At 44.1% G+C, this 23,644-nt stretch overlaps 1 long non-coding RNA gene across 2 annotated transcripts in view; it reads right to left on the reverse strand.

The window, feature by feature from the left end:
* LOC136993163 (uncharacterized) overlaps positions 1-18,768 on the reverse strand; it is a 182,537-nt gene extending 163,769 nt beyond the window's left edge. For both annotated transcript variants that reach the window (XR_010885365.1, XR_010885366.1), the window contains exon 1: positions 18,530-18,768. This is a non-coding gene — a long non-coding RNA (uncharacterized lncRNA). The remainder of the gene's footprint in view (positions 1-18,529) is intronic.
* Between the last annotated feature and the right edge of the window lie 4,876 nt (positions 18,769-23,644).

Consider the following 23,644-nt stretch of genomic DNA (forward strand, 5'->3'; position numbering starts at 1 on the left):
AATCAAACAGGGCAGTTTATAGACACTAAGCCTCCTGTATCGAGCCTGGCATGTCCTAAAGAAATAATCTTAGAAATAAAAACATGTAACATTTCATTAGGTTCCCTCAGAAGCTGCCTACGGCGTATGATACACAACAGTATTTAGACCTTAAATTGCATCTTGGTATTGTGGTAGGCAGCAGATGAAAGAATATTTTCTAACGCTGGGTTTATGTGATACTAACCATACTATGGCACCAGTTCTAGGAGTTTGTCACTGGTGATTGCATTAATATCCTTAGATTTTCCTTTTCTTTTGAAACACAACTCAGAATGGTATGGAACTGAGAAACAGACCAAGCCAGCCTGGTTTGAAGAAAATCAGCAGACTGTATTTAAATTTACAAAAATTTAAATGGCCCAGAGCCTGAAAGAGCCTCAAGTTTCAGACAGTCCTTTTCCGAGGACCAGCTTGGTTTGAGACTTGCCAGGGATGAGACAACCTTTCGTCTGAGTCATCCCTTTTAGGGCCCTAAACCTACAATTTGATCCCAGAAAGTCTACCTCTTTCCCGGATAGACATTGTTTAGACAACAGGATAAGCCTAAACTAGGCCAGTTTAGATTCCACTCTAGTTCCTCATTTTTACAAACTCTGACACTATTCAGACCCAAGAATTTAATTCACCTGATTAAAAAGATACAGGCAGACATAACATTTGGATCTGGAAACAGGCAAGAGTGTCCCCTGAAGACGGAGGTTGGCCAACTTGTGGCTTTGATTCAGAGCCACATCTCATTGCAGCTGGCACTAGAGCCAGGATTAGCTGCATAACAAGTCAAATCCTGCTATGCGGCAAGTAAACAATGAATCCATAACACTGGGATTTGCAGCTCCTAAAGCACTAGAGAGTAATTCAGGAACTTTGAGATCTCCACAGCCAAACATAAACCAGGGATGTGTAGGACCAATATCTCTGTGAACTTCTAGGTTCTACTGTGAAGCCAAGTTGTCTCTCTGGACAACTCCTACCCCTCCAGTGTTAGGAGATGGTGGAAGATTCTGCCAGGCCAGATGGAGTTGTCCAACAGGCTGCCGACTTAATGATGCTGATGTGAAGAAAGTCCAGACGCTTGTAAATGTTCATCAGCCAGAAACTTGTGGCATAGCCCTCCCAGTTAGCGCCTCAAAAGTAGGAGTCCTCAGCATTTTGAGCACTTTTGAAGATGCTGGATCACAACAACTGACTGGACTGCCAGCAAGTAATTCTTGTTGCTTTATAAAACACATTAAGCTGCCCAAATAGGATTACTAATCTGTACAGCAGCTATAATTCTGAATATCACAAATGGATTCCTGGTAATAAAGGCTGCAAGGACTTCCATTTTAGTCCTCTACTTCAAATAACCATAATGTTCCTGAATTTTCTGAGCTGCAAATTTTCACACTGCTTTCTCTGCCAATGTTGGCTTTCATTATTTCTTTTAAATATAAACTTGGAGCAAAAACTTCTCAGATGTTTTAAGTTATGAATGTGTGGAAAAAAAAATACAATTTTCCCCATTAAAAAGAAAGTTTTGTGTGTGAGAGAGACACACAGAAGGAAAGAAGCACAGAATAGCTCAAAAATGGCTGTACTTTGAAACCTGAAACTTGGCACAGGAATAGTTCCTGACAAAGAGTGTATGCTCTGCTAAGTTTAGAAGAAATTGTGGTTGTAAAATAAAGCTATGAACACTTGAGAATATGCCATGGTGAGCAAACAGTAGAAAATCCTGTTCAGATTTAAGCTGTTCTATTAATCCACACAGCCTCATGTACATGTCTGAGGACTGCTGTTTTCACTACTAGTAGCAACTGTGAATATGGACTGCAGGACGAAAACCAAGAGCTCCTATAGCTTGAACTTAAAAACAAAACAAAAACCCACTAGGCTGAGGGCATACCTTCCCACTGCATATGAAGACATGGGAGCCACTTGTGTTGTACTAATCTGGGAAGGCAAAGCCTTGAGCTTGGGCAAGCGAGTCAGGTCCAGTTTGGATGGACCTGCTTTCATCTCACCTAATAGTTTATTAGATTGGGCTCAGCATAAAGATGCCTAGATGTGTCTTGGACAGGAGATGGAGAGTCTGTGGACGATGTGGGGTTCAGGCTCAAAACCCCACCTGCTACGGGAGCCATGCTGAATGGTGTGGACAGAAATAAGTGGGCTCCATATGCGGAACAAGCAGGCATCAGGGATAAGTGGCACATGCCAACCGGTGGCATGTTGGGCACATTCAAGGAAAGCTGACTCTGGACCACAAACAGCTAGAAAGCAACAAATGCCTTTCCAGTCACTGCTCTTGCAAGTCTTCGTCTTCTTATCTAGAAACGCTGAGTTCATTTTTGAACTCTCAAATTTGCAGCCTCTCACTGGTGTGCAAAAGCACCGCTTTTGACTACTGGGGATTTTTGCCCTCTGTTTACATTTGGTAGTGCAGTAAGAGTGGAGAGACAGATCACCCATCTCCAGTCTCCAGCATCAGAGTTTCAAGGATGAAGTTACTCCTACTACTATGGGAAAAGGGAAAAGAGTGCTATGATGGTGACTGTCATCTGCAAGTACTAATTAATGGCTTCTGCACCAAATAGCAAACTACTGCCTCTTTCACTTAAAAGAAAAAAAAAAAAAAAAATCAACTATACCTCACTGCTGCTGTAAGAGTGACCTGTCATTCCGCAGCCATATTCCTCCTGCATTTAATCCTCCCTATTTTATATATTCACTAGGGTATCCAAGAGGAGAGGCAACACTGAGGTACACAGAGCACAGATGGCTGCCTGGGGAGCCTCTCCCATGGCAGGGATAACATTCCTGGGATTAAACCGGGTGAACGTAACCCGATGCGAGTCCCAGCACACCAGGGGCAAGTAATCCCTGCAGCAGGAAGCAACAATTAGATTGGACAACTTTGTGTCAGGCTGAAGCTGGGATTGTTTCAAGCTTCAATAACAGGTACAGTGAGCACTGCTTAACACAGAATAATTTTCACATTCACACTCAGAAAATGCTGGAAGAACTCAGTGCTGTTCAGCCAGTTTCCCATTCCTCCCCAGGCCCCTATCACCCATATGAGTGAGAAAAAACAGGCAGCATTACAGGGACGGTTCAAGCAAGGCCAGATTAAACACAGGATTATACACAAGGCAGCTGGGGGTGGAAGAGGGTCAGCAATTCTGCAAATGATTCCAATGAGGAGGAGGGATGTTTTTCCTCCTTCTAGGCAAGGGACAGGTAACACAACGTTTTTAAATAGGAAAAATAATCTGGAAGGGAAGACTGGGACTTGGACAACCTGAACAGATATGGATATTCCTCTGTGCTCAGATGTCCATCTGCAAGTTACAGATATCATTGCTTTTGCTGATGCTTACTATGTTAATATACAGCCAAGGTGGACTCTGATTGTAGTAGAAAAAGGAGCTTGTTCTTAAATAACAATGGTTACTCATATAAAAGTCCTCCTCAAATCAAGATCACGTTCACTCATCTCTAGGCTGGAACTTCTGGGACCTTCTGGCACAAGAACTGCTGAAATCCATTAAACATAGGGTCTTGGAGGCTGCGCAGAAGAGTCAGTATTCATGTTTGGGACTGAACTCCCAGTCCTCAAGCATGGTGAGCAACAGCATCACATTTTCAGATTCTTGCACAGTAAAGACATGCAGGGTCTGAGTGAGTCTCTCCCCTCCTGAGAGTTAATGTTGAGCAGTGGACTTCACATGCCACATGCATGCATCTCCTCCCACTTCCCACCATACCCCCTAGCCCAGTTTTGTGTACGGCCCATTGCAATAAAACACGCCATATGGATTTGGGGGAACGAGTGGGTGACTGTCACTTAGAGCTCCTTTGGGAGCTGATGGAGAGAACATCAACCTAAGAATACACTCACTTTGCCATCCAGTCCTAGCGTAGCAGTCAACATGATCTGCTTTTTTCCTGTTTCAATTCAGATCATCTATGTAGTGGTTTCATGGAGGGCCAAAAGGACTGAATACGATTACGCATGGAAGTACGATCTGCGCACAGCTTGCTCATGGAGACATTTTCTCCCCAAACATAGTGCTGTGCCCCTCCTGTTCTTCCATTAATACCATTTCTCTTTGCTCTGTCTAGCTAAACCCTCAGTGATGTATTGCCATGTCAAGTGCTGTTAGGAGACCACACAGAGATGAGGGAGAGTATTGATGCCAGAAGCCTAGTAACATCCTAGTATACTGGCAGCCATTACTTTGGTCTCCAGACAGCTGAAACTGAGACCATGCTAAATAGCCAGTGTTAGTCCCAGCTTTTCACCTCTCCAGTCCTCTCATCACCCCCAAATCAACAGCTATTGGCTGACAACAAGATAGACAAACACTGCCAACCTGAGCATGAGGCTGTGAAGACTCTGCACAGACATGTTTTGAGATGTTTGCCTAACGGTTAAAAGCTCCCATCGCATCAGCTTGGTATTTGCACAAAATACTCCACACTCCTGAGCAGCGCTGTTCGTCTGTGGCTCTCACAGTCTGCAGGAAAGCAGGCAGCAGACTGATAGCTATTCGTATTTTAGGCAGGATAAAGCACAAGCACAAAGAGCAAAAAGCAACTGTCCTAAAGCCACTCAAGTGAAATAGCAGCACTTGAATTCGAATGTCTCGCTCACAGGACCATGCTGCTGGGCCTCACCAGGCTTCCCCCTTCATAACGCCCCTCGGCTACCCCCGTTTTACTGTTGTGCTGCCCCTAGATTTGCTAGCTTGATGCCACGGTTACATGTAGAAACGCGGATACAGTGCAAGCTCCCTAGCCTTACTGTTCACACCATCTTGTTCTGGCTCCAGAGACATCCACGAACGCCGCAGCACACCGAAGGTGGCACTAGCACTACTCTGGTGGCAGAGGGAAGCCAGCACAACTACCCTCAGGATCAGAAATGCAGGGTCTGAGCCAAAACTAGCTGTGGTCTTTGCAAGTCTATGCTGAGAGGCTACGCTGATGGGGGCCGAAGAAACCGAAGCCAGAAGAGAAACAAGAATTAACAGCTGAATTGACTAGAATAAAGGTGCTTTGACCCAGAGCAGAGCCTTCTGGGAAACGGCTTTTTACTGCCGCCCTTCTTGGGCGTCCTGGTTCAAGGTTGGTCCCCGTCAGTGTCCTGCAGGGACGCTGAGAGTGCTCAGCACCTCACAGGACCGAGGCCAGTGTCACAGGGCACAAAACAACAGAACAGAGAAGAACACATGTCGCACAGGGCTAATGTGGGCAAGATCCCATTTCCTTAGCCCCACACAGTAATTCTATGTCGCAAGTAAAAAGCTGGGGCCGAAAATCAAGAACAAGAAGGGAGAAGTGATTCTGAAGTCACAGTCCAACCAAACGCTTCTCTTAGGTACTCGTACCCGAGGTCCAGCCTCAAACTGTCCCTGTTTCCTCAGTCCCAAACCCCAAAGGCACACAGGAGCCATGCAAACAAGAACAGCTTCATGTTCAAAAGCCAGAAATCACAGCAGCTCCTTTGAAATTTTAGATTAACCTAAGTACATACATGGTGGTTGAACAGTCGCCGAGCATGAACCCCTGCTCCCACATGACGGGTGCAGCAGCAGCCGCCGCTCACAGGGCTTGACAACACACCCCATGTTTAACCTAGAAGACTTCGCTTGACAACTGGGACTGCCCTGAAGGAGCCTCCCAGCCCTTGCGGACCTTGGCCTACTTTCTGACATTTCCAATAAAAGGTTCAATCTCTGTATTTCATGAGACGAGCTTTCCGTTTGCCCACTTTTAAAAACTGCACTTGAACAAGCAAACCAGTTTCACATAGGAAATTCTGTCTGGAAACACAGAAATATACAGACACAAACACCAGCTGAAACTCAGCCCACCCCAGTAAACACTGCATTTCCTTTTTCACACGTATATGTAAAAAGCCTAGATGGTTTTGAACACCCTATGTTCAGAGAGACCTTTCATTTTAGTTATCCTGGGTCAAAGCAAATAACATCATGTGGTAGCTCAAGGTGGTTTCTTTTGGCTCTTCTTCATGCTTAAAAAAAAAGCACTGAGCACATTTTTACAAATCCAAGCAATTTCCAAACAGACACTAGCATCACTTTATATTAGTTCCATCATCCTCTGTGCTGAAAGCACGAAGAATAAAAAACCCTCAGGCACTGGGGAATGACCTGAACTTTGATCTAAAGCAAACCTGTGCAGAAGGTTGAAAAAATTCAGGTATGAAAATTATTTTTGCATTTGTCATTTTCTAGCATCTATTTTTTTTTCTGCCTTGGAGAGAGATAGGAGTAGAAAAGCCAAAATCCCAAGAGAACTGCTATAAAGTATTTTGAAGACAACTTATTTGGAATGGGAACTCAGGGACACAGGCAAAAGCCTGCTTTAATGAGATTTCCAGTCCAATTTTGCAGAACTTCAGACATTTGGATATTGGGAGCTCCAAATTGGAGCGAACTGAATACAAGCTTGCGTAACGAAATTTGAAATACAAGTTGAACATGCTGACCTTAAACAACATTTGATTAGATGTTAAGCACTAGAATAGGAGGGCTTGGGGAACAGTTTGGTATGTCAAAGAAACCAGGTAAAATGACTTTTTCCCAGGTTACATTACCTAAGTATGGAAACCAGTGCACCAAAATTCCACTGGGACCAGGATCTTGGCAGAACCAAACAAAAGGATTAGATAGTGGTGTGAATAGTGAGAATATGCGCACTGTTAAGGACAAACGGCTTTGGGATGCTGGTGCTCCAGGGTAAAGCCTAACTGATAGATGTCACCAAGGAAACGTCTCCTTTGAAGAAGGCATGGACAACTGCCTCCCAGCTCACTCACTCCAGAGCAAATAGTCCATCTGAGGGGTAGGATATCAAGCAGGATAAGAGGGACTTTGGTATCACTATGAATTTGCCTGTGTGACAAAGGGAAATGAATAACAGACTTGCTGATACTTTTGATTCTGCATCAGTGATCCACCAAATGTGGTTCCCAACTCAGATTCAGAGCTGCTCGGGGAAGGACTGTCTCCTCCTACATTCGGTGGAGAACTACTTCAGCATGACCATGAATATATTAAAATGGAATATGTTGAATTAATGTGTATCCAAAGCAAGCTCAGGCTCAGTTACCTTTTCCCTTGGAAAGTGTCTCACCCGCTGATTTTGCCATGTTTCCCCCCTCCAAATTCAACAGAGTCAGCTGGCCACTGGCAAGTTCGAAACAGCCAAAGCACTCTTGAAGCAAGAAGGAATCTCAGGAGGACTGCTCTGCAGAGCTGGGACCACACAGTGCCTCTCCTTCCCATTGCGGACCAAATTCCCATGGCTCTGCTCCAGCCGTAATGAGAATCACGTTACTGGGATAACACTGAAGAGACAATGGCAGCCTGGCTTCACACTATCTCATCCCGAGCATATTTCTGTCAGGGGAACAGTATCTCAAACTCACACTCCAATTTATTAGTTTCTTCTCTCCCATGGCAGCTATTCTGTGGGCGAAACAGAGGAATTCACTCTAGGTCTCTCACTCTTCTTGCTTTCCATCAGCACTGATTCCTTTTAAAGAGAAAAATAAGGCAACAACTGGCGATGCGTACACAAGGCTTTCTGCCAGCACAGCTCTGCTAGTCAGGGATATGAAGAGGTGTGATCCTTCACTGATGGAGATGTGCTGGCTACACTCCACATGCAGATACTGTTATACCAGCAAAAACACATTTATTTATTTTTACAAAGATAACTTGTGTTGTGCTCTATGTCTGTGTTTGCAGGCATGCACATTTTTTTCTTTACATTCTGACAGTACAAAGCACAGCCATGTCCAGATGAGGATGCCTTTGGTGGGCGTAACAGCCTTTGGTGTCCTATTTTGGGTAGGCATTCACAGTGTAGCAAAAGTCTCCGATTTTTGGAATAGATGATCACAACTTAGATTTATCCTTTGACACATCTCAAAAGAGCTTACTGGGAAGACATGTGGAAGTGGGGGGAAAAACAATTTTCAGAGGTCTAGTCATGCATAAAATTAAAAGCAACTGTATTTTCAGATTGTGTAACTTTCAAGAAAAAGCAAGCAGTAGATTTTACTGTTGGGAATATGGTGGATGAATGGATGGATGGATAGAGAGAGAGAGCAGACTAAGAAATAAACACAGCTGAAAAATGCTGTTTTTTTTTTTTTTTTAAATCAAGGGAGTATATTCATGGAACATGTCATGAGATATTTGCCCAGCTGAACACACATCAGTAGCAGTTGGTGCGACCCAGAGCCTCAAAGTGAGAGAAAGCTGTTGGCAGAAGCAGTCCATAAAAAGGACAAAAAAAAAAAAAAAAAAAGAGTACTTCCAAACAAGGTCAGCTCTTTGCTGCTGCTTCTCTTCCTCTGTTTAAAAGTCAAGGAAGATGGCTCAAAATGATTCAGCAAGAGCTTTTTGTCCTGGTAAAACTCCGAGCGAGGTAAAAAATTTGAAAAGAATCACAGTCCAACTCTTTGACTCAATGCATCGGAAACTTTGCTGTTTGTTAAATGTGAGTTAAGCCATGACCTCCGTGAGTCCTGAAAGATTAGCTTGCTGCATCCTCAAGGTAGCTTTCCTGGCAGGAACTTGGTTGCTGGCACCTTGAATTGTTTTAAGATGCTGCTGCAATTTTCCTGTCCTGCCCAGGAATGTGACATGACCTCCAGAGTGCCAAACTGCAGCAGTCTCCCAGCAGTGCTGCCTCTTCCACTTCTTCTCACAGACAGGGAAAAATATACAGGCATTCAATCATATTATTCTGCAGATAGGGAGTAAAAGGGTTTTTTTACATGATTTTATGCAATTTAAATGTCCCACTGGTTGGTGCTGTTACATGAGTGGTTGATCTAGAGTCAGGTCGGGGGGGTGGTTGGAATATAAACATCAGCTCTGAGTACCACAGACATTCTTGGAGATTTGCCTTTGCATCAGCTTCCTACCACAAATAGCCTTGCCTTCCAGAAGAAGTCAGAAAACACCATGTAAGGAGAGCAGTCAAGGTTTATTCTATCAGGATTTTTACTTTGTTTTTTAAAGGGAACTTATTCCTGGAAGCATCTGTCTGCTCACAGAGTCTCTCTCCCAACGCAAGAGACTCTTGTTCTTAGAAGCCTTACTTCACGTAAAGAAACATCCAGAAAAATACATTGCTCAGTGTGTGGATCTTCATCATCTGTAAAGCCTCCATGCTCCTCCAGAAGACAGCATAAAGAGGATACCTGTTCTTGTTGCTGGCCATTTCATACCAAAAATCCCCACAATTCCCCTCCAGCATTAATACATCCATCAAAAGGAAAGTTATTTTAGATCTGACAGGCAATCAGGAGTAGAGCAGAATTGTTACATAAAGCATTGGGGGAGTAAACAGTAACATTATGTATAGACAGTAATGCTTCCATCTGGAGGAACCCTCACCATACCACACATGCTCTGGGATTCCTCGGAGTGATTAACTACACAGACTAGCTTTTTGGCAGGTCTTCAAGACTTCCTTCCACATACCTGCCCTTCCTCCTGCATGTATTTTCTGCCTATGTGTGCTTCTGCTGATGCTATCTGTCTCCTTCCATGGAATTTGTGCTTAGCACATGAGGGTCTTCTCCTGCAGCCATGCAGACATGCCTTGGCTTCTAAGGAGCCCTTACAGCATCTGGGTGAACATTTCTCCTCCCTTGAGTACACCGGCCTACTGCAATGCCATGCAATAGTCACTGTTGTATTCTGATTTGGGAGCACTTTGTACCTGTTTGGCATTTTTGTAAAAAAATCATGCAAGGATAAGTGACCATTAGTGTCCAATTACGACAATCTCCAAGATGAGGGACACCTTCCCCCAGCCAGCACTAAGTCAATGAGTGATGGCTGTGACACAGAAGAGTGGACACAAGAGAATTTCCCATTCTTCTTCCAAGTGAATTTTAAAGGTCTCTTGCCATCATAGCAGGGCCTCTCGTAACAACAGCGTGTGAAGGAATCACAGCCCCATATCACCTCATTGTCCAATGCACTCCCAACACTGTGCCATTGAGAACATGTGTATTACTCAGAAAAACCCAGCTACTCTGCCAGAAAGGGAACATATATGCTCAGTTAACAGTCTATTGAATTGACACTCCCTGTATCTACCCTTCCAGCTGAAAACAGGTGTCCACAGTAAATAATCATTTCCAAGACCTTAGGAAATGCCAGGCTTCCTTTATGAAAAAGCATTATTTTCTTTGTTGGCTGATGGCTCCACAGAGTTAAATTGCATCTGTTTAGCTGTGTATAACAGCAGTGCAGGATTTGCCCTTCAGGAGTGGAAGCACGGTGCTCCTGGAAGCTAGAGCCCACCACAGCCTTCAGAAGTCAATGCTACTGCCAACTGCCAAACACACTCCATCCCCTTAACTCATGACCTAACTTACTGGTTTTCTGTCTCCTGTTCTGCGCCACGTATCACCAAACAAAATCACTGCTGGAAATGCTGAAAGTGGTTTCACTTTCAGGCCTGCAGCTAATAGCATCTTCCTTCTGCCCTTTCAGGAAGCATTAACACTCATATACAGTCTCTTGATTCTGCTCCCCACCTCCTGTTGACTTCAAAGGATATGCATAAGGTCAAAACCCTCTCCCTTCCAAACCCTGAAAAGCCAACAAGTACATCCTTCAGCCTAATTTTTACTAGACTAGCCTTTTTGCAATCACAGCTAAAGTCAGCCTGCACCAACAAATAACTTGTGTTAGAAGTGTCCCAAACTGCCCAGCACCTTTTTTTTTTTTTGATATCCCTGTCACTCCATACTTTATGACGCACTAATTCAAATGTAAGCAAAACCACGTAGGGGCCCAAGATGTATTTTGCCTATAAGGTATCAGAACTCTTTTCAGATGCTTTCTAGACTTCAACCCTACAAATTTTGAAGACAAAGCCATGGCTCTGTGACAATGGCACTTGGGCTGGACATTTCCAAATCCTTCCCTCCTAAGAGTCAGGTCTTCCCAAGACACTGAGGAAACAAGAGACAGCAGGAAAAAATAATACTGAGTCTACAGGTTTTCTACACAGTTCTAAGCCATGCCTACTTTCGAATTTTGCTCTTAAGTGCTGAAATGTTTCAGCCTGTTCAGACAGGTAGAACTGCACTTTTGGAGGCTGTCCAAACCATCCATTAGGCTTCTAGTAGTGAATAAGTTGTTCTGCCTGATTCATGGGCAACACTTCTGTCTCTGAAAGAAGTTAACTAGAATGTAAGCAGGACTAGCACTTGCCATTGTGCAAGCTACTGGAACCAATTTGATTATAATTACTGTATTATATAATATTGAACAAACAGCAAAAATGTTGTTCTGATCAAGTTATATAAGTTAATTGAGTCCTCCAAAGGAGCCTTGCAGAGGCAAAGGGAATGCTTCTGCAAGTAGGCCACCATCCCTGAAGCATTTCAAACACACCTCAGTGTTAGCCTGCAAGCACTGGAACCTAATTACTCTCACATCCCATCTATGTGAAAAGGGAGCTGAGAAAATGAACTCCAGGTTCATTAAGTAAAACATGGTCGGTCTTATCTTTTGCAGCATTTCTTATCCTCAGTTTATCTACCAGCTTGTAAGATCCACCAGGTGACTGCTGCACATGCTTTCCCTATCTTTCTCTGCACAAATCTTATACCAGTGATTGGCAAAAACCTCCGTGCTTGGGCTGCTGCAAGAGTCCTTCCCTCCACCAAGACTTCACAGAGCTACATCCCAGCTCTGTGGCTCTGAGAGAAAAGTAGTGAAGCCTGCTCAGGCTCCTTTCAGGAGCACTGCTACCTTGTCCAGCTCAAGTGCAAAGCAGTCGTCATCAACAGCTACAACTACCTTCACTTTAATTCTCACCCAAAAATCATTCCTAATCACTGGAGATATCAAATTCCACCAAGCTCCTGAGCAGGGTCCCCATAACTCTTTCGTCCTTTCTTCTGTCTCAGCCATGCAGAAGGCTCTCTGTGCCTGGTGGGACACAAACCAAGTCTGTTGACATTTAAGCTTGCCCAAAGAGTCTATGAATCATGATTACACTGCCTGCCTGTGAACAAGCATTTCATTGGCCGTTCTGTCAAAAGGTATGATGATATTAACCACCATGACCAAAGTAGTTGCCCTTGTGGAGTGGGTACTGTGCCTGGTTCTCCCCGGTTTGCCCGCAGAAACATGAAGAGGTCCCAGATGCAGTCTAAGGTGGGGACATGACCCCATACAAGCCCTCACAAAGGGAACTATGAATGTCGGTGAAGCAAGAGGGAAGTTACACACCAGCGTAAAAGCTAGCCATACTTTTTGGAGTATCTGTGAGCAGCTTTTGAACCTTCAACCATCAGACATCTGAAGACAACTTCATTTCAGTCAGGCAGATGCAGCTCTTGAGGACCTCCGTTAAGGTTATTCAAGGTACATCCTTTTCCTCCCCAGCAGAATCACATGCATATCTGGCCTGTTATCTGCAGTGCAAACACTACCCAAACACTTCCAGTGCTGACAAATAGATCTTTCCATCATTACCCAATCATCATTTTCTCATTTTAACTCCATATGTATTAAAATAGCATTTAAAGATGGAGCCAACCTTCAAAAGCAGATGAGAGAATCCAAAATTAACTACAGAGGCATTTTCGGTTCTGAGGTCTGGATGAGAGCATAAAATAACTGAACTTTGTTCCTGTGGCTTATTACATCATCTGTCCCCTCTCTGACTGAAAATATTTCTATTCCTCATTCCAGCCCATCTGTTCTCCAAAAAACTCATTCTCTATATTTACTTGAAAAACAACTAACTGAAGGCAAAGGAGACTTTTCAGAGGAAAGTATGCTCGTAATTAAGCAAAGAACATTGCATGTTTATTCCTGCTAGTGTGTGTGCACGCATACGCACATGTGGGTGTGCGGGCCTATTTTTACTTACACCATCAAAATTGGTCTAATATTTCACAGCAAGAAGGTCTTCTTGACCCAAAAAACACATCATTATTTCTAATTAGGAAATAAAAACCTAGAATTGTCAAAAAGATTGCTCGGCAGGGGAGCCCTGCTGCGAGATGATGGGACTTTTCCCTACTGTTGTGTTTTCTTTAGCTTTAATTTACTTGCGTGTGAAAACTGAGCCCAGTGAAATTCTTCAGTCAGCAGGGAAAGGAAGAATGGGCTCAGGACAGCAGCACTGCCCTCACCTTCCTGGGTAGTTTGGAAACGGCTCTTTTGGCCTTCTCACCAGGTGAACATTTACTCCTCTAACACAGGTCCATCTCACTCAATGCAACCTCACCTGCCTATACTGCGTTCAAGCTGTGTCCGCTGATACACCTGTTCTCACACTGAAGGGAGCCTGAGGTGTAACAGTACCAAACACTTTTCTATTGGTCTAGTCCATGCTGTCAGTATTTCCGGTAAAAAAAACAACCATCCCCCCCCAAAAAACAAGCACATCTCTAACAAGAGAGGTATTCTCCTCCTTTTGCCATCTATGATGTGGAGATGACACATTCCTCTGTCTTATATCTCCTCCCTATAATCTCTTCTGGAAAAACACTACTTTACTATTTGCCTGGAAGTGCCTGTAATGAGGTGGGTCTTGACTGAGTCTGTGGCCTCAGGGCACAGTTTCAGCACACACAACAGCGGGAACATGGAAAGAGAGCTTCAGTTAACTGTCCTCAGGAAAAAACGTCTGCATGCCTCATCCAGGCCCTTTGGACACAAACGCGCTGAAGAAAACCTAAGTGACTCAGGGCTGAGCTCATTTGAAACAATGACTGGCAAACCACATGTGAAGGGGTGAAAACCCCTCTAATGAGCACACCGATGAGTTCTCAGAAATCAACGGCTAAGGGTACAAATGCATTTGTACAGCCCACTCTGACACACACAAATCACTCAGGCAAGGACAACTTGCCAAAATCTTCTCATCTAGCTACGCAGGGAGGCAAATTAGATGAGCAGGATGTGCCTCTGAAGCAGCTGGAGCCTTGGGTGTACAAGCTCAGGTTCAGGCATTCACACCTTCCTTTGAAACAATTTTCTGCTTCTCAGGGCAAGCAGAGTAGTTTGTACAGATTTCAGTGACACTTGGTCAGGTTTTTCCTTGTTTAATTTCAGCCAGAGCTAGAAAAGGAATTCCGCCACGTGGGACATGATACACTGCACAACAGTCCAGGCTTGCAGGGTTTCTAGGTAGGGATGGAGAAGATCATTCATACTTCATGCCCACTGCACCCTTGATATCTCTCTTAACATCCTTAACATCTACCTAATTCAGTCTCTGACCCATTTACATCTGTACTGGGACCACTAGTAGCTGCTCTACAGGGAACTCCACTGATGCAAGTCTACTCTGCTGTTCATGGTGTATTGAAAAACATCTCTTCCTAGATACAGGATCTACTCACGTGCTTCCGGGTTGTTGTAATTCACCTGGCTAAACTTGTAATAGAGAGGTTTCAATGCAACTAATGAAATAGTTATGGAATATAAAACAATAAAAATTTAAGCAGCAAGCCACTGAGGGTTTGAAATATTTGCAGTCTGTATAGATAAGGCATGCAAAGAATGGGAAAGAAAACAGGGATACAGAAAGATGAGGTAACTAAAACTGGAAGGAAGGGTGTTTTCAGGTCTGCTACTATCAGACAATCCCCACAAATATAAAGAAAAAACAAGTGCAAATGTAACCCCCTTCTGGAAATAGAGGGAAAAGAGCCTAGACTTCATATTCTGAATGAGGCCACTGAAATACCAAATAAGAAGCATGTCCACCTTCAACCCATCACATGCCCATTTTTCCAGCAAACTACAGAGAACCACAGAGCAAATTCTATTCAAATTTCTGGATAGGTCACAGGGTGAAGAAATCATGCTTCTGAGCAAATATATCTTTGGCCAGATTTTGTCAGACTAGCTGTGCAATGGGTACATTTCAGGCCACTCACCACTTCACTAGCCACTATGCAAAGCTGCAAGGACTGCCAGGTACAGCTTACAAGAGCTCAATTTCACCTAAGTGCTAGTGACAACGTTCACCAGTGGGATCGCTTGTCTGTGACACACGTTTCCTAAGCGCAAGGAAACCCATACTACTGGCTTTTAGGAAAAGGAAAAATACACTCAACAACAAATACGCTTGAAGTCTGCATTCATGTTGAGAACGAAATGGGTTCATCATGTTCTGCTTTACCCAGAGGAGTACAAAGTGCAAGTGGCTTGCACTTCTTTTCCTTTCTCTTTTTAATTTTTTACTTCTTTTTGACATTGTCAGAGGACTCCATTATGCCCGAGGAGTACATCAGACAGATAACTGCAGCCAATTCACTTAGCTCCACGGAGTAAAGTGGCCATGCTAGCAACAAATTTCATTTCCCATAAGGAATGAAACTGATCCTGCAAAGTGTGTTATTGCAGACAGAGTTTAAAGGAAGTACTTGCCTGCAATCTGCAGACGGCACAGGCAGGAGCCTTGTCTTTGTTTCACAGCAATTTATCAATGCAAAAGAGCTGAGAATTGGGCCTTTAAATCTTTACATCTCCTGATACATCTGGTTTCTAGGAAAAAATATTTGCTTGTAGAAGTCCTTTACTACTGCAGTCAACAGGAATACTGCCATTGACTTTAACAGAAGTGAACCAATCTGGTAGGCAGTGAAGATGTTCTTCTATAGACACAATCTACACTCGCAAAATATGCTTTTTTGTATTCTTGAGCCTGAAGTCTCTACTGCCTTCCTGACTCGTGGCATCAAAACTTTACATTGATTTGCCAGATTTGTCTTCCCAATTCACTACACCCAGTTGGGAGTGTCCTGCCCTTTGTAATAACCCCTCCAACTGACGGTACAGCAACACTCTAGACTGATTGTATGGCTCAGAACAGAGCTAAGTAAATGCACAGTGGGAGACAGTATTTCTTCTTACTTGTGTAGGTTCCTCTTTCTACTTGCCTCCGTATACTGTTACTAAACACTGATTATTATTATTTTTTTTTAAGCTTAGCCAGAATGGGCACAACTGATTTCCTGATGTCTTGGAATCCATCCAAACCATCCATTAGCCACGAGTTCACAAATCGATACATCTTTCAAAAGGCTCATGGGCAACACTATTGTCTCTAAAAAGAAGTTAACTTAGGGTAAATGAAAATAAGATTTTCTACTTGGGACAGGTCGCATGTAGTTAATTCAGAATTTATGAATTGTCATCCACGAGACTCCATTCATCTGCAGCGATAAGGGGCCTTCAGACCACTCAGCACAGTAACTCTCTGTTAAATCATTATTATTTATGTGCATTGCGTACAAGGTGTACACATGGGTCACATCTCCACTGTGCTAGGCACTATCCAAACACTATGGTAGCTCATCACAGTCACATTATCCTGATAGCAGTGGTGTTTGATATAGATCTGGGACCTGGCCCTGAGTAGGGACTCCTATCAGTGTGTCTTCCTACACCTCCCTTGCCATCTGCTTCATCAGCAGATGATGTGGAACATTTGAGCCAGACAGGTAGTTTATGCAGGGCAAGGGACTGGCTAGAGAGGCCGAGTTCCATTTAATCACAAAGGTCGAGTCCTTGGCATAATGATGGCCAAGACACACTGAGGCCACAACAGAGCCCCAAAGATGTACTGCCATGGAAGACCTTGCCCACACTGCTGCTCCGTCTCACTGGTTTCTGTTGGTTCTTAAAGGCTAGGTTTGTTGCTATCTAGCAGAAAACATAGCACCCACGTTTCTACATTTAGAGACCTGCTCTTCCCCTTTAGCACAGAGCCTCTGGCTTCCTCCCACATGCCACAGTTTTCTCAGAAGCATCAGCCCAGAACAGAGGTTGGTCACTACCGTTGGCACTAACATGGCACTGGAGAGGCTCCCTTCCTACCATGATCTCCCATGCCTAACTAAATGACCAACTGCAGACCACTGGAGGGGAAGTGAAACTAGTTCGCACTGAGTGCCCTTAGGGACTCCTTGAGATTCCAGTGCTTTTACATCATTACTGCTCTGTATTCCCTCAAACTGTACAAAGCCTGCAGCATAGCAGTACTAAACACAGGGGGCATTTCTCATCCCCAGATAGCTCCCCGGACCCCCATGATTCACAATACACAGTTGTTGTCTACAGTACATGTCCCAAATACACCTTGCAGCGAGGGCTAGTAGGAGCACAACGTCTCAGGCTTGGAGATGTTAAACTGGAGCCCCGGGTTTTTGCTGCTTCAGAGTCCTCAGTTTATTCAACAACTAAGACCTTCTACAGCAGTTTCACACAAAACTTCCAAAAATATATTCTTAATGAAACATAAGTGTTGAAAAACAACCTTAGGGGACTAAGCACGATCAATGACCAAGCCTCACAAAGTGACTGTGTCATTCTCCTGCCTTGTATGCATTTCATGAAGCTGCACAGTGTGCTTCGCAACACGCAGAGTGGAGCCAACCCTTCAGAAACTCTCAGCTCTGGGAGCCACTGATGGTGTGTGTTGGAAGGGAAAACTTTACTTCATGCTTGTGGGCATTTACATCATGGTTAAAAAATATTTCTGAGTCCCCATCTGTTTTTCAGTGCAAGACGTTGATTTTCTGTGGCAAGGTGGGGGCGTTAATGTGGTGCAGAGAGACACCCCTATGGAAAATAAGCTGTTTACAATTATCTGATATCATGTCATATAAAGAATGTTACCACCAATAACACACACACACACATATATATATATATCAGTGTTGATTGTGGTCTGGTTTCTCTCTCTCTCTCTACTTTTCCCTAAAGGCTTCAATTCTGACTCAAACACACAGATATTTACATGGTGGGTGAATAACCACTCAAACAATATGAAAATTGCCATGACTGAAAGTACTCTGAGCCAGCACTGGGAAAAAAGCTTTTTACCAAAACCATGCAAATGAAGAATGTACGAGAGAAGCAGTGCCAGGGTGGCTAGAAGCATCTGCGTGAAAATGGTACCCTCCGACACACAAGCTGGTTGCAATCTTCCCTGCAGCTACACCCACTAGACCACTATGCTCCAACAAGCAGACCTGTCTACATTCAAAGGCCAATTGCTACCAGTTCCATTGCAGTGTTAACAGCAACACTGTGAACTTCAGCAAGTCTCAACTCAGATAAAATAGAAAGCCATCCAAAATATAAAATTATCAAGTCAAATCCATACTCTTTTCCTGAGGTTTACAGGGCTTCACCGACACCTTAATTCTGCCATTGACTTTGCACAAAGAACTGTGGAAAATGCCAGAATTTTACTCATTTTCTGGATGCTATTCATGGCAGTAGATAATTCCTAACAACTCTTCAGAACTATCCAGCGTCTAACTGCAAAAGCCATTTCACAGTTAACTTTTACAAATAAATAGGTGATTTCAAACCATCTTTTAAAGCTGCAATTCAATCCCAAAGACCGTAAATTCCAAGTTTCCAGTGTAACCTAGAAGGAAACATTGAGAAGGAAAGCCTACCTGAGCACCTCCAAAATGCCGGTGCATTCTCCATCAGCTGCTGCATGCGTTGTCCCAAGCACAGGCTCTGCTTCAGGAACAGAAGGGTTGAGCATCATTCAGGAACCAGAGCAGAAACCATGCAGAAGGATGATCTTTGATGGAGATGCTGGTCTGGTACTTGGGAGATCTGGATTTTCCCTCCATCACTAGCAAGGCCAGTCCTACGTGAACTCAGCAAGCCACACAATTTGTGCTTCTGTTGCCTGCCTGTAAAGAGAAAAGGAAAAAATTCACGTCTCACCAGCTGTCTCACCTGGTTAAAGCGCAAGCTCTTTAGAACAGGACTATCTTTCACTGTGTGCTTTGCCCAGGCTGGATGCCACTGTCGCGCCATGTCTCAAAACAATAATGCTAATAAGCAGCTGCTGCTAAACAGTATACATGAGTAGACAGAGACACACAACTGAACCCCCCCCAAAACCATAGTCTGTTTTCTTTGCAGGAAGGAAATAGTATGATGAAGACTTCAGACTTGGATGCTTTATGGAAATGTCAACAGGAGGCACAATTACTGAAACATCTTTTTGGAGACATTGCTAATGTCAAGTCTCCTGATTTACACAGATATATGTTCCTGTTCTCTGGAACAGTGTGCACAAACTCTGTTTTTAAGCTCTCCAGTGATTTATTGAAAACAGCAAGTTTCACACTGCATTAGAACAATATGCTTTGCACACATTATTATATGCATTTAATTTCAAAATCTTGGTCATAAAATACATCTAACCAGTCTTAAAAGTTTTAACAAACCTCCAAACAACGGCAAGGCAAATGATTGCTTGCTTTTAATATACAGCAAGGTGTCACCTTGGCACAGCCTACAGAGACAACACAGCTCCTGTGGGGAAGGTCTACACTGCAGGACCATACTTCGTTTCCCAGTCACTTCTAGTACACCACAACTCTCAGCTATCGGAGAACAAACTGGTAGCTGCCACAGGGGGCTGCTGACTTGACTGGAACCATTGCTTTTTATTAGAGCAGTCAGAACCAAAGAAGCATTTTGGGGCAGACTGACCCTGCAGCTCAGTATATCCCGTCTCTGAGGGTGGCGAAGAGTGAATCTTTGGGGATGGCTTTAAGCAGCAAAGCCTGCATTCAATAAACCTGCCTCTAACACAGTCACCTTTGAGCCATGATCTCTTTGGAGGCTCAGAGGTCCTGGTTACTAACACTGAAGTAACTGCATCCCCCCCAAAGCTCTTACTTTGCACTCCCGAAGGGCTGGCTCGCAGCTCACGGACTTCGTTCAGCTCAGGCTTCCCCTCCTCGCTGCTCCCCTGTCAGTCAGTCTTTCTCCCTCCTGTTTCCCAAATGTTGCATGAAGAATGTTCCCACAAACCACAGTGGGAGTTAAGTGGGGCAGGGCCCCGGTTTCTGACAGTGCCTCAAGGGTGGGATTTTCAGGAGCGCTTTACAACAACCTAATTGCCAACCATGGCACATTTCCCATCAACTCCATGTAGGAGCCAAAACAGCCAATGCAAAGCACTCATGCTAACCCCACTTCCCTCCCCTCCCCTCAAACATATCCTAGGCCTAATCCATGGTGGCTGCAAACTGAGTGAAGACCATGATGTAAATGAGGCTTTCCTCAGCGAGGGGGAGAAGCATACGGGCACTTGTTTGCACATACTAAGAAGCACAGCTGAGCACTAAAATAAAGGAGCTGAGAACAGCACCTGTCATTTACCCAGAAAGGTAATAACTGGTTTTCTCTTCGACAGCTCCTACTAAAACTTTAATCATCACTGATCAGCCCCATTCTGCTTCTATGTTGGGTTGAAGCCCTGAGATGTACAGAGTCCATGAAAATCGTACTGAAAAATTGAGGCAGCCAATATCATGTCCACTGGCTGAAACATCCAGAAACACCAAGAGTTCTCAGTCAGGAGTCTTGAGTTATCACTGATTCGTAGGGGTTCCTAGCACAGCAGTTTCAATTAATTGATTTAATATGACATAGCATCTTGTGTTTATCAAATTTAACACGGACCAAAGTCTTCCCTGGACATGTTTCAGCTTCAGGTCCAACAACTGTAGCTAAGAAGAAAATTTCTGCAAAAGATCCAATTATTTAAAATTTACAGGAGTGAAAAAGATGTGCTGGAATAAACCTATCATCACTTAATCACTGTTATATTTTTGTTAGTCTCAGGAGCCTTTTAATATCGAATATCAGCTCCCCATACAGGCACTTGCATTATCGACTCTTCATATGGCTTCTGATAAACAGAAGACATTGAGCCTTTCAAGCTGCAGCCTCTCTCCCTCCCCAGTAATATAGGGCATATGTTTTCCAGAAGAGCCAGGCCATTCCCACAGCTCTCACCTGCAGGCGCTCTGGTCACGCCGGGTCTGTTCTGCGCAACTGATACCAGTGTGGGGCACTGGGTTCCTAATGAAACGAGATCAGACAGGCTGGTCATGCCTCTCTGAAATGCTTTCAAGTAAGCAGCACCTCTGTCCCGCTTGATTGTCACCTCTGAAGAGGGACTTAAAATGACAGCCATCTACATTGATGTCCACCTAGCCCATATCATCATGCTCTGTTACGAGCTAGGCATGCACCTCTCCTTCAGGCACCTCTGCAGCTCCCAAACAGTTCTCCAACACTTGCCCTCGTGAGTGAGGATGCCTGCAATTTTGCGCACCTGCTTCTTGGGTTTTTGGCTCTCTTGTCAGATCACAGGCACTCCTGGGGGTTTGGTCAGATGCCTTCAGGACACCTGGCTCTGCTTCTGTCCCCTCTGTCCACATAACCAACAACTGTTGCTGAGCCAACTTGGTGTCCTGTCCTGGGTTACTAAAAATACATGGCAATATCAATGCCACAAGCATTTTTATAGCTGCCAGCTTAGAGCGCTCAGAAGTTGCAGACTAGCCCTACATCCACGCAACTGCTACGCTCACTTGATATTACTGCTCAGGAGTGCCAAGATCACACAAACACATTCATCCAGAAACACCAGACTGGAAGTTTTGTTAAAACCTTTTCCTTGCTCTGCCAGCTTCCTTACTCATTCTCAGATCCCCTTTTCCCATTTCCCCCCCCCATATCCATCTTCTCTCCCCACCCCATCTTGTTTCTCTTTGGAAATTATGCAATTTCCCTTTGGTAGAGATCAGCAAGTGCGGCTTGCACCTCTGGCACTCCTGTGGGTTTGGCCATTGTGTATGGGATCCCTGGGTTAGGATTAGTAGGTGGAAAATGATTATGTAACTTCTTGTGCTCAATGGTCCCTCTGTGCATGTGCTCGAGCTGTGGGCGGTGGTTAATCATGTCCCACTCTGCGCTGCTGTTGTATCTGTAACGTATCATTTGCTTCATTAAGTGAGTGGCTGCAGCCACGGGGCCTACAAGTTCTCCTGTATTTCAGCCCCCACGCAAGTGGTCATGGGTGCTTGTGGGCCTTGCCGTACACACAAGCGGCCCACAGGTCTTCAGGAAAAAGATATTGCCAAAGCCTGTTCTTTTTCTTATTCCTGTGCTGCTTGCTAAAATTGAAAAAAAATACAGATGGAACAGTAAGACTAGCTGAAGCCCTGGGGAAGGGAGGATAAGAGATGAGCACAGAGGAAAGAGTAAGGAGAGATGAAAGAAAAATGTTCTTCAGAACAGATTTTCCAAAGGAATGCACCAGTTGGAGCAGCACTGCTCTCGGGGGGAAGAGCACTGCTCAAGAACCGGATACTTGAGGAAAGGGTAACTCCCCCCGCCAACCCCTTTCCAAACTCTTATTTTTAGGATTCATTACCACAGGATGTGTCAGGCCATCTCTCCAGGTTGAGGTTTTTCACCCCTTTTCCTAGGAACCATTCTCTTAACAGCAGTGCTCAAGGCCATGCCCTCCTCTGGCACAAATTCCCACAACTCTCAGTGAAGCTACAACAGACAGCAGCAGATCATTTCACCCCACCTTTAGACTTTTCTTAACATCCTCTGCTTCCTCTTATGCTAAAGTCCCTTTGGACTGGGCTGGAGTTCCTCTTCCTTCCAAGTGTTTTGCCCCTTCAAATGCTTGAAAGCACACATATCTTTTCATCATATAAGTAAGAAAGATTTATCTGCTGTAACCCCTCCTTCAGTCAGTCTTTCACTCACACTCAGTCTGGTATGGAGCCTCCTGTTCCTACACATTTTCGAATGCTTATGTGAAGCAAGCAGAAACCCCAAAACTTCTGAGGTCGGACTGGGTTTGGCACAGGATGTAGTCAAAGAAACGAACAGATTAAGAGCCATTAGGGAATCTCAGCCAGCCTTCAAATATAAAACCAAATACTTCCTGCATGGCTGAAGAACACATGCCTGAGGGACAGTGCTTCTTTATATCCAGCCTGCTCCCAGCCGTACTGTGTGCACTTGGGTCTCAAGAGTCCAATAAGCTTCATTCAGCAGGAGCAAAAATAGACAAAGATGAAATCAAATATCATGACATTTTCTCAATGTTTCTAGTCAAACAGAAAATTAAACAGGCTCAGTATTATTGCCAGAATGTTAATTTATGCACCACTTTGGGGAAAGCGGACTCAGGCACATACAGAAGGTCAAGTTTACTACTGTGTTATTAGCAGCCCCCTCCTTCCTCCTAGAAATCCTCACCAGAATACTTTCCAATCACAGGAAGAATGTGTTACATTGAGAGGAGGTGGATGAAGGGCTGGAGCTTTATATGGAAGAGGAAAGCACTGACATTTCAAATCACTCGGTTATAGGCAGACTGGGAGGGCAGTATCTACCTCAGTATCTTCTCTATCTCCTCCCATTCCTTTGTACATACCAATGTTGGGGATTCATGCTGTACTGATGGGTTTATTTTTTTTTGTTAAGATGGAGTGACACTGAAATCAATTATCTTGCACCCATGAAACAGGCAGAGGGAGAGTTTACCCTCTTCAAATATTAAAGGTTGAATTAACAAAAGGAACACTGAATTTCAATCAAAATCCTAATGGTGCAAGGTAAAGGGCTAGATATATTTCTATGTGGTGCTCATTAGAACATTATGGGAGGCAGGGGGGAAGAGACAGCTTAATGAGAGCAACTTGCAAATGAGGAAAAAAACCCTCAAA

This window comes from Apteryx mantelli, chromosome 12, assembly GCF_036417845.1.
Source record: "Apteryx mantelli isolate bAptMan1 chromosome 12, bAptMan1.hap1, whole genome shotgun sequence".
In the NCBI taxonomy this organism is placed as follows: Eukaryota; Metazoa; Chordata; class Aves; order Apterygiformes; family Apterygidae; genus Apteryx; species Apteryx mantelli.